This window comes from Amaranthus tricolor, chromosome 8 (genome assembly GCF_026212465.1).
Source record: "Amaranthus tricolor cultivar Red isolate AtriRed21 chromosome 8, ASM2621246v1, whole genome shotgun sequence".
NCBI classification, from domain to species: Eukaryota; Viridiplantae; Streptophyta; class Magnoliopsida; order Caryophyllales; family Amaranthaceae; genus Amaranthus; species Amaranthus tricolor.
Genome location: NC_080054.1, coordinates 11,468,917 through 11,481,007, shown reverse-complemented (window position 1 = coordinate 11,481,007; position 12,091 = coordinate 11,468,917). Strand labels below are relative to the sequence as shown.

Sequence of the window (12,091 nt, the reverse complement as noted above, 5' to 3'; positions counted from 1 at the left end):
ATAGTCATAGTCAAAGAGAGAATGAGGATGCACAAAATAAAAAGCAGTAACAATGAATGCAAACAAGATCAGCTATGATTAATCGTCACAGATAGTTAGTAGCATAAAAGAAAACTTAGTTCATAGTATGAATTAGGACAATCAGTACCCCAGCTGGTACAAATCAAAAGCAAGAAAAGATTGTTTGATGATAGTGATGGTTGCAACAAATAAGAAAATATTATGAGTATCAGGAGAAATTAAGATGTAGGAGCTTCATCATCAACATATTCTGTCTCCACCTCTACTGTGACGAGCTTGGCCCCCAAACGCGCTTCCATTTGGTCCATTTGAGCAGATAGTGAGGCTATAGATACACGAATTTCATCTTTAAAAATAAGGAAGCTGGACTGCAATTCTATAAGTTTTAGGAGAATGGAGGATAGAGGGGCTGTAGGAACTATAGTGTCACCCAAACCTTGATTTGGTGATGTGTGTACTAGTGGTGGTGATGATGGTATAGGTGACTGTGGTGGTGAAGATGGTTGAATTGGTGATTGTGGTGGTGAAGATGGTTGTATTGGCGACTGTGGTGGTGAAGAAAAATTATGGAATGACGGTGTGGCAGGTTTAGGTGAGGAAGGATGGCTTGGTTCAGCTGTTGTATATGAGGTTGAGTCATCATCAATAATAACAACAGGTTTCTTTCCTTTGGAAGCTAGCCTACGACTCTTCCTAGGGTTTGAACCAGGTAAAGAACTCTCCTCATCTTTCTCTTCTTCTTCCTTCACAGCATCCTCCACAGGTTCTTTCTCAACTTCCCCCTTACATGAATTTTCCTCCTGTTCCTCTTCAGAATGCCCCTCTGCCTTCTCAGTGGCAGAGGGAATAGGCTCCTGTTCCTCCTTATTTACTTCCTCCTCCTCAACTTTTTCTTCATTTTCTTCTTCATTGGTGCCCTCAGATTGTTCAAAAATATTCTCAAGAGTCCCATTTTCGTTTAATCTTAGATGCAACTTATTCAAACACTTAACACCTACTTTGTTGTTTGGACCCATGGGATAATTTGGACCATCAAGAGAAACACTCAACTTCATAAATATCCATGTTAACAATCCACCATATCCTAACACATTACCCTTAAAAATACAATCATTCAAGTGACAAATCATCAAAGAGGGAAAATTACTCTTGATGTTATTAGCCATACAATATATTAACGTATCATCCCTTAAACTAACCTCACTTCTTTTAGATGTGCGAGGCAAAATAAATCGTCTTGCTATATTGTATAACAACTTGTGCATAGGTGTCAGCACATTGTGACTAACCTTTCCTCTTTTTTCTTTTATCCCTAAAAACTTCCAAACTACCTTCTCATTTATCCCAGAAAAATTGATTTTTGACCCAACAACGTATATATCAAATCCAGTGGAGGGAACACCTAACCATCCTCCTAAAATCAAACTATTAAATTCAATTTTAATCCCCTTAACAACACTAGTACAAACGCCATGGTCAAAAGAAAAGTTTGAAACAAACTCGCGCATCAAGTTGGGGTACATTGGGTTACAGCAGTGTTCTGCCATTAAAGATTCCCAAAATTGATTTTGCAAAATGGCGTGAAATTGAGGAAAGAAATTGGATTCATACCATTGTTTGTCTAGCCCGAAACCAACAATCATTTCTTTGGATATCTCCTCAGCACTTACTTGAACACCAACTTTTGCCCTTTTTGAAGATGATTTCTTTACTGTAGCATCTCCCTTCCTCTTTGAGATTTCATGCACTTCAGAAACATCCGGGGTTTCCTGTTGCTTTCTTGATGAGGACTCAGTTCTGGTAATGAGAGGTGTTGGATGAATGATTTGTAGAGGTTTGGGTTGCTTCATCTTTGGTGTTTGGTTCTTGGTTTTCATGGTGGTTTGAAGAATTGATGGAGCGAGATTTTACAGGAAATGTGAGAGGATGAAGATGATTTTGGAATTCAGAGTTGATTGCGTTTGAGGATGAAGGGTTTAGGGCTTGGCGTGTGAGAATGATTATAATGAGTATGAAGGGACGTTTGCTTTACTTGATTAGGTGTTTCATGTTCTTTATTTAATTCATGCATATGGACACAGAATGTGAAATGGAAACAGACGAATTTAGTGAAGAACTATGATGATTTAACTCCCGCAATTTTAATGGAAATTGCTAGGTAAATATATATATTAAATATTATGAATTTTTTTATGAAAATGAAAAATAAATGGAAATTTTATGCTACTTTAGTCTGATCAAATTAAACAAGCAATCATATGAGCATTCACAGTATATGCTTTCTAATAGTGCGTACCTGATCCTTTCGATAATCGATTTTTCAATCAAGATTTTGTGGTTGATCGACCTTTTCAATTTTCATTTTGTCTTTAAGGATCACATATGTCACTCACTTCAATGCAGCTTGATCATGCCAAGTTCCAATCTCATTTTTTCATGTTGTTCCCTTGGAAGCGGTTTAGTCATGATATCTGCTATTTGCTCGTTGGTGTTTACATGCTTTAAAATAATATTTTTATTTTCAACATTATCCTTAAGAAAATGATGCCTAATGTGGATGTGTTTTACTCGTGAGTGATGCACTGGATCTTTAGATATACATATGGCACTGGTATTGTCGCAATAGATAGGAACACATTCAAACTTAATACCAAAATCTCTTAGCTGCTGCTTTATCCATAGCATTTGGGAACAGCAAGCTGCTGCAGCTATGTATTCAGCTTCTGCAGTTGATAAAGCAACAATGTTTTGTTTCTTGGAACTCCATGAAACTAAACATGAGCCAAGAAATTGTACCATACCTGACGTGCTTTTTCTATTAATTAGATCACCTGCATAATCTGCATCACTAAAACCTTTCAAATCATAGATGTCACTTTTAGGATAAAATAAGGACAAGTCGTCAGTTCCCTTCAAATATCTTATAATACGTTTTACTGCAGTGAGATGTGATTCTTTAGGATTGGATTGAAATCTAGCACATAAACCAACACTGAAAGCAATATCGGGTCTACTAGCAGTTAGATATAATAAAGAGCCAATCATGCCTCTATACATAGTTTGATCAATATTTGTTCCATTTGGGTCTTCATCTAATCTAACATTTGTAGCCGTAGGTGTATTGTTGGTTTTAGCATTATTCAAGCCGTATTTCTTGAGAAGTTCTTTTATATATTTTTGTTGGTGAATAAAGATACCATTAGCAGTTTGTTTAATTTGCAAACCAAGAAAGAAATTTAATTCTCCCATCATGCTCATTTCAAATTCAATGCTCATAAGGTTGGCAAATTCTTTACACAACAGCTCATTGGTGGCTCCAAAGATAATATCATCAACATATATTTGAACAACTAAAATATCCGAACCTCTATTCTTAAAGAATAAGATGTTGTCAATTTTGCCTCTTACAAAGTCATTTTGAATCAAAAACTTTGATAGTCTTTCATACCATTGCCTAGGAGCTTGTTTTAAGCCATAAAGAGCTTTATCAAGCTTGTAGACATGATCAAGACAAGAGGTATTTTCAAAGCCTGGGGTTTCTTCAACAAAAACTTCTTCATCAAGAAAACCATTTAAGAAAGCACATTTCACATCCATTTGATATAATTTAAAGTTCATGAATGCAGCAAAAGAAATTTAGATTCTTATAGCCTCTAACCTTGCTACCGGAGCAAATGTCTCGGTATAATCAATACCTTCTTGTTGATTGTATCCTTTGACCACGAGCCTTGCTTTGTTTCTAACAATTATTCCATGCTCATCTAGTTTATTCTGAAATACCCATTTCAAACCAATTACCTTTTTGTGTTTCGGTTTGGGTTCCAAGTGCCATACTTTTTTTCTTTCAAATTCATTTAATTCGTCTTGCATGGCCACGATCCATTCGGAATCCTTTAGAGCTTCTTCATGATTCATGGGCTCGAGTGATGATAGGAACGCAAAGTGTGCACAAAAGTTTCTCATTTGAGATCTAGTTTGTGTTCCTTTATTCAAATCACTTATAATCAAATCAAGAGGATGATAACTTTGATATTTCCAAGGTTTGGGCACAAATTCTCTTGTGGGAACAATAGCATGTTCTGGTTTATCAGCTTGATCAATATTCTGTTCAGCTACTAGATCGTTTTGCTCTTCTGTGGGAACAGCTGGATAGGGAACAGTCTATTGGTTCTGAAGTACTGGCAGTTCCTGATCAAGATCGTTCCTTTCTGCCTCTTCTGGGATCAGCTGTTCACCTGCTGTTCCTTGATCTTGCATTTTCATTTCTTCTTCATCATTCTCTAGATTTGCAAGACCTATCTTAAACTTATTTGTATCCTGTTCACTTGACAAAAAGTTAGTTTCATCGAAAATTATGTGAACAGATTCTTCCACGCTCATTGTTCTTTTGTTATAAACTCTGTAAGCTTTACTATGTATTGAGTAGCCAAGAAATACTGCTTCATCACTTCTTTCATCAAACTTCCCTATATTTCGTTTTCCATTCATATGAACAAAACATTTGCATCCAAACACACGAAAATAGGAAATATTTGGTTTAACACCTTTAAGCAATTCATAGGGTGTCTTTGAAGTGATTGGTCTTATTAATACACGATTCAAAATTTAACATGCAGTATTAACAGCTTCGGCCCAAAAATTTCTAGGTAGACCACTAGCAATTAACATGGTTCTAGCCATTTACTCTAAAGTTCTATTTTTCCTTTCTACAACACCATTTTGTTGTGGTGTTCTTGGTGCGGAAAAATTGTGACTTATTCCATGTTCATTGCAATAACTCATAAAACTTGAATTTTCAAATTCTTTACCATGATCTGACCTTATGTGAATAGTTTGATTATTGGTAGATTTTTGTATTTTGTTAGCGAAAGAAACAAACTCATTAAAAGCTTCATCTTTACTAACTAAAAATAAAGTCCATGTAAATCTACTATAATCATCAACAATGACAACCACATATCTTTTGCCACTACGGCTTTGTATCCTCATAGGTCCACACAAATCCATATGTATTAGTTCAAGTGGTTTAGAGGTGGTCACAACATTCTTTGGTTTAAAAAATGACCTAACTTGTTTTCCTTTGGCACAAGGATCACAAATTTCATTCTTAAGGAATTTTATAGCTGATAGTCCTCTAACTAGGTCTTTTGATCTTAATGCATTAATCAATGTATAACTAGCATGACCTAGACGCTTATGCCAAAGAAGTGAGTCGTCTTCCATAACACTTAGACACGTTAGATTAGTTTTGGGAACAGTGTCCAGGTCCACTACATAAGTGTTCCCTTTTCTGATTCCCTCAAGAACGATGTCTCCTGAGTCATTCCTAGAAATAATGCACTTTTCAGAAGTAAATTTTACAGAGTTACCCTTATCACAAAATTGAGAAATGCTGAGTAAGTTATGTTTCAAATTCTCGACTAAAAATACATTATCAATGGCATGGGAACATGACCTTCCAACCTTTCCTTTGGCGATTATCTCACCCTTCATATTGTCACTGAAGGTTACTGTTCCCCCATCATAGGCTTCAAGTGAGAGAAACTTAGATTTGTCACCCGTCATGTGCTTGGAACACCCACTGTCGAGATACCATGAGCTGTTCCCCCTCACTTGGACCTGTAAAATAATTAATTGTTAGTTACAGGAACCCAGACTTTCTTGGATTCCTTGTCGATTTTGCATGAATCATTTTTATCAATCTGAATGTTATCGACATATTTTCTGTTGGAGAAAGTGTACTGTTCCGTTTTGGTGCACTGGTCCTTCAGATGACCAGTTCCTCCATAGAAGGAACAGAATCTGTCACTAGGAAGATCAACGTAAGCTTTCTTCTTCTTGTTACTCTTAAGATAATTGAAAAATCTTTATTTCCTTTTTCTTTTTCTCAATTTCAATTATAATAAAAATTATGAGTATATGTAAACCCCGGAACAAGAACAAAAATTACACAGATCGTCGAGTATCTTATATATGATATTTAGATATATGCACGTGTGAAAATTGACTATTTAATATAATAAACATAACTCGATTTATAATACAATCATATTTTACGAATTCTACAAAATAGTACTAAATAGGGAAAAAATATCTCTTTTCTCCGCAAATCCTTTTTGTAACCATACAATACAAAAGAAAGGGTCAAAAGATTGGTTAAATAAATCAACTCTATATTGTTTCTGATTATTCTGTCTTTATCTCGGCGAAGGGATCAAATTCTGTATCTGTTTTTTTTTTTGGTATCCAATCAGATTGGAATACCGAATATCATAATAATGGTCGAAATTGAACTGATATTCTATACTAAACTAAATTATATAAATCGAAAAATCTAATTTAAGTATTTAAGTAGCATAATTCTTTTTGTAAAAATGTTTTATCAATTCCTTTCCTTTTCTAACTATTGCATTTGAAAATTTGAGTAGAATCTTTTTTTTATTGCCCTGTTCATACGTATTTCATACATTTCATATATTCATATATGGAGTTTTTGTGTCAAATTTTATGTGATTTAGTAAACAGAATATAAATTCCATCGGAGGTAGATCGATCTATATGATCCAATCACTAGTGGAAAAAACTTTATAAGTTTCCAAAAATATAAATTTTATTAATGAAGAATGAGCCAAATATGGGATTTTTCAATAAATAGGGAATTGAGCTCATATGCTACGGGATGGAAATGAAGGAATGACTACATTTGCTGGATTTAATCAGATACAATTTGAAGGATTTTGTAAGTTTATTGATCAGGGCTTAACAGAAAAACTTTATAAGTTTCCAAAAATTGAAGATACAGACCAAGAAATTGAATTTTGGTTATATGTGGAAACATATAGATTGGTAGAACCTTTGATAAAAGAAAAAGATGCTATGTATGAATCACATACATATTCTTCTGAATTATATGTGTTCATGGGATTAATTTGGAAAACTAGCGGGGAGATGCAAGAACAAACAATTTGGATTGGAAATATTCCTCTAATGAATTCCCTGGGAACTTTTATAGTAAATGGAATATAAAGAATTGTGATCAATCAAATATTGCAAAGCCCAGGTATTTATTACCGATTCGAGTTAGACCATAACGGAATTTCGGTCTATACCGGCACCACAATATCAAACTAGGGAGGAAGATCAGAATTAGAGATTGATCGAAAAGGAAGGATATGAGCTTGGTGAGTAGGAAACAGAAAATATCTATTTTAGTTCTATCATCAGCTATGGGTTCGAATTTACGAGAAATTCTGGATAACGTTTGCTACCCAAATATTTTCTTGTCTTTCCTGAATGATAAAGAGAAAAAAAAAATAGGGTCAAAAGAAAATGCCATTTGGGAGTTTTATCAACAATTTGCTTGTGTGGGTATGGATCCAGTATTTTCGGAATCCTTATGTAAGGACTTACAAAAAAAATTCTTTCAACAAAGATGCGAATGAAGGATTGGTCGACAAAATATGAACCGGCGACTGAACCTTGATATACCCTCAAACAAAACGTTTTTGTTACCGCGGGATATATAGGCAGCTGCGAATCATTTGATTGGAATGAAATTTTGAATGGGTACACTTGATGATATGAATCATTTGAAAAATAAACGTATTCGTTCTGTAGCAGATCTCTTACAAGTTCAATTCGGATTGGCTCTAGTTCGTTTAGAAAATTTGGTACACGGAACTATATCTGGATCAATTCGACATAAATTAATATCGGCTCCTCAGAATTTGGTAACTTCAACTCCATTAGCAATGACTTTTGAATCTTTTTTTGGATTACACCCATTACCTCATGTTTTGGATCGAACTAATCCATTGACACAAATAGTTCATGGGAGAAAATTGAGTTATTTGGGCAGGCCCTGGGGGATTGACAGGGCGAACTACTAGTTTTCAGATACGAGATATCCATCCTAGTCACTATGGGCGTATTTGTCCAATTGACACGTCTGAAGGAATTAATGTTGGGCTTATTGGATCCTTAGCAAATCACGCGAGGATTGGGCCTTGGGGGTCTCTAGAAAGCCCTTATTATGAAATTTCGGAGAGATAAAAAAGGGTACAGATCCTTTATTTATCACCAAGTAAAGACGAATACTATATGTTAGCGTCCGGAAATTCTTTGGCCCTGAATTAAGGTAGTCAGGAGGAGCAGGTTGTTCCAGCCCAATAACGTCAAGAATTCCTTACTATTGAGTGGGAACAATTTCATCTTCGAAGTATCTTTTCCTTCCAATATTTTTCTATTGGAGCTTTTCTGATTCCTTTTATCGAGCACAATGATGCAAATCGAGTTTTAATGAGTTCTAATATGAAACGTCAAGAAGTTCCGCTTTCTCAGTCCGAGAAGTGCATTGTTGGGACTGGGTTGGAACACCAAGCGGCTCTAGATTCAGGAGTTCTTGCTATAGCCGAATGTGAGGGAAAGATTATTTATACAACTACTGAAAAGATGATTTTATCAGGCAATGGCAATACTATAAACATTCCATTAGTTATGTATCAAAGTTCCAAAAAAATACTTGTATGCATTAAAAACCCAGGATTCCACGGGGAAAATGCGTTGAAAAGGGACAAATCTTAGCAGATGGTGCCGCTACAGTTGGTGGTGAACTAGCTTTTGGAAAAAATGTATTAGTAGCTTATATGCCGTGGAAGGGTATAATTTTGAAGATGCGGTACTCATTAGTGAGCGTCTTGTGTATGAAGATATTTATACTTTTTTTCACATATGGAGATATGAAATTCAGACTTATGTGACAAGTTAAGGTCATGAAAAGGTCGCTAGTGAAATACCACATTTAGAAGCTCATTTACTCCGCAATTTAGACAAAAAAGGAATTGTGAGGCTGGGATCGTGGGTAGAAACAAGTGATATTTTAGTAGGTAAATTAACGCCTCAGATGGCAAAAGAATCTTCGTATGCTCCAGAGGATAGATTATTACGAGCTATACTTGGCATTCAGGTATCCACATCAAAGGAAACTTGGCTAAAACTGCCTATAGGGGGTAGGGGGCAAGTTATTAATGTGAGATGGATCCAGAAAAAGAGGGGTTCTAGTTATAATCCAAAAATGATTCATGTATATATTTTACAGAAACATGAAATCAAAATAGGTGATAAAGTAGCTGGAAGGCATGGAAATAAGGGTATCATTTCCAGAATTTTGCCTAGACAAGATATACCTTATTTGCAAGATGGAAGACCCATTTATATGATCTTTAACCCATTAGGACTACCTTAACGAATGAATGTAGGACAGATATTTGAATGTTCGCTCGGGTTAGCGGGGAGTCTGCTAGATAGAAATTATCGAATAACACCTTTTGATGAGAGATATGAACAAGATGCTTCGAGAACACTAGTGTTTTCGAAATTATATGAAGCCAGTAAGCAAACAATGGATCCATGGGTATTTGAACCCGAGTATCCGGGAAAGAGTCGAATATTTGATGAAAGAATGAGAGATCCTTTTGAATGGCCTGTTATAATAGGAAATCCTTATACATTGAAATTAATTCATCAAGTTGATGATAAAATCCACGGCCGTTCTAGTGGATGTTATGCACTTGTTACACAACAACCCCTTCGTGGAAGAGCCAAGCAAGGAGGACAGAGGGTAGGAGAAATAGAGGTGTGGGCTCTAGAAGGATTTGATGTTGCTCATATTTTACAAGAAATGCTTACATATAAATCGGATCATATTAAAGATCGCCAAGAAGTACTTGGTACCACGATCATTGGGGGAACAATAGCTAACCCCGAAGATGCTCAAGAATCTTTTTGACTGCTTGTTCGAGAACTACGATCTTTAGCTCTGGAACTGAATCATTTCCTTGTATCTGAAAAAAACTTCCAGATTAATAGGATGGAAGCTTAATCGAAATAAATTAGAATTTTTTTTGTATGATCGATCAGTATAAACATCAACAACTTTGAATTGGATCAGTTTCTCCTCAACAAATAAGTGCTTGGGCTACAAAAATCTTACCTAATGGAGAGATAGTTGGAGAGGTGACAAAACCTTATACTTTTCATTACAAAACCAATAAACACCAAAAAGATGGATTATTTTGTGAAAGAATTTTTGGACCTATAAAAAGTGGAATTTGTGCTTGTGGAAATTATCGAGTAATTGGAGATGAAAAAGAAGACCCAAAATTTTGCGAACAATGCGGAGTCGAATTTGTAAATTCTCGAATACGAAGGTTTCAAATGGGCTATATTAAATTGGCTTGCCCGGTAACCCACGTGTGGTATTTGAAACGTGTTCCTAGTTATATTAGAATTTTTTAGATAAACCTCTGAAAGAATTAGAGGGCCTGGTATACTGCGATGTGTGATTTGATCGAAATTATGATTTTACAGATTCGAAATGAGAAACTGTCATCCTATTCAATACAAAAGGGATGCCCTGGCTTTGACATGGTCTTGGGCGGAAGAACATGAAGCTTTGAATAATGAGGGTATTCAGTACTCCCAAATGAAAAGGGAATTGGTCCATGGTCATTTTCGTGACAAAGAAATAGTAATTTCTAGTTGTACCTCGTAAAAAAAAAAAGAAATCTTTTTTTTTTTTGTGGATTAACCATGCTTTTTCATTTAGAAAGAAATTTGGTTCATATACGCAAGCAAATATGTTATGGTTATAAGAGTCTATCCGTCGCATATAGGCTTTAAAGGCATTGTAGTATAACCGTCAAGGTGAAGTCGTGACCTAAAAGATCGAATAGAACAATACATAGACAAGTAAATTCCTTTTGAATTTCACGTTACTTTTTTTTTAAGGGGATTCATCATTTGAAGGGAGGGAGACTACTCACGAATTTCACAGTTCATTTTTGTTGGAATTAAACTGAATAAAAATAAAGAATTCACAAAATAAGACCAAAAAATGAAAAGATGAAGAAATCAAGGAAATGATTCTTAGTCTTCAATGAAACTTGAGTAAGGAGTAGATCTTTGGTTTTGGCGATTTTCTCTAATTTATTTGAAAACGAGAACTCCTTTATTTGTTTGCTACAACTACTTGAGCTGGACGAGGGGAAACTTTCACGTCCGGTTTTGAAGGGGGGGGGGGGGGGGGGGGGGGGGGCGGGGGGGAGATCTTATAGGATGCTATCCCAATTTTTCATTTGCTAGGCCTATAGCGAAAAAACTTACTTTTTTACGATTATGAGGTTTATTCGAATATGAAATCCAATCCTGAAAATTCAGCATCTCGCTTATTTTTTACTACCCAAGGGTTTGATACAGTTCGAAATAGAGAAATATCGAGTGGAGTAAGAGCTATTCGAGAATAATTAGCCGATGTGGATTTGCGAACTATTATAGATTATTCATTCGAAGAATGGAAATAGTTAGGGGAAGAAGGACCGACCGGAAATGAATGGGAAGACCGAAAGGTTGGAAGAAGAAAGGATTTTTTTAGTTAGACGCATAGAATTAGCTAAGCATTTTATTCGAACAAATATCGAACCAGAATGGATGGTTTTATGTCTATTACCAATTCTTCCTCCCGAGTTGAGACCGATCATTCAAATAGATGGAGGTAAATTAATGAGTTCGGATATTAATGAACTCTATAGAAGAGTTATCTATCAGAACAATAGTCTTACTGATCTATTATCAACAAGTAGATCTACGCCGGGAGAATTAGTAATGTGTCAGGAGAAATTGATACAAGAAGCGTTAGATACACTTCTTGATAATGGAATCCGTGGACAATCAATGAGGGATGGTTATAATAAAGTTTACAAGTCATTTTCAGATGTAATTGAGGGTAAAGAAGGAAGATTTCGTGAGACTTTACTTGGTAAACGGGTCGATTATTCCGGCCGTTCCGTCATTGTCGTAGGCCCTTCACTTTCATTACATCGATGTGGATTGCCTCGTGAAATTGCAATAGAGCTATTCCAGACATTTGTAATTCGGGGTCTAATTAGGAAACATCTTGCTTCGAACATAGGAGTTACTAAGTGTAAAATTAGGGAAAAATGGCCGATTGTATGGAAAATACTGCAGGAAGTTATGCAGGCGATCCCATATTGTTAAATAGAGCGCCTACTCT

General features: G+C 35.6%; 2 pseudogenes; both read left to right on the top strand.

The window, feature by feature from the left end:
- Window positions 1-6,690: 6,690 nt before the first annotated feature.
- Window positions 6,691-9,901, top strand: LOC130821275 (DNA-directed RNA polymerase subunit beta-like; annotated as a pseudogene).
- A 26-nt stretch (window positions 9,902-9,927) lies between these two features.
- Window positions 9,928-12,091, top strand: part of LOC130821538 (DNA-directed RNA polymerase subunit beta'-like) — a 2,874-nt pseudogene continuing 710 nt past the window's right edge.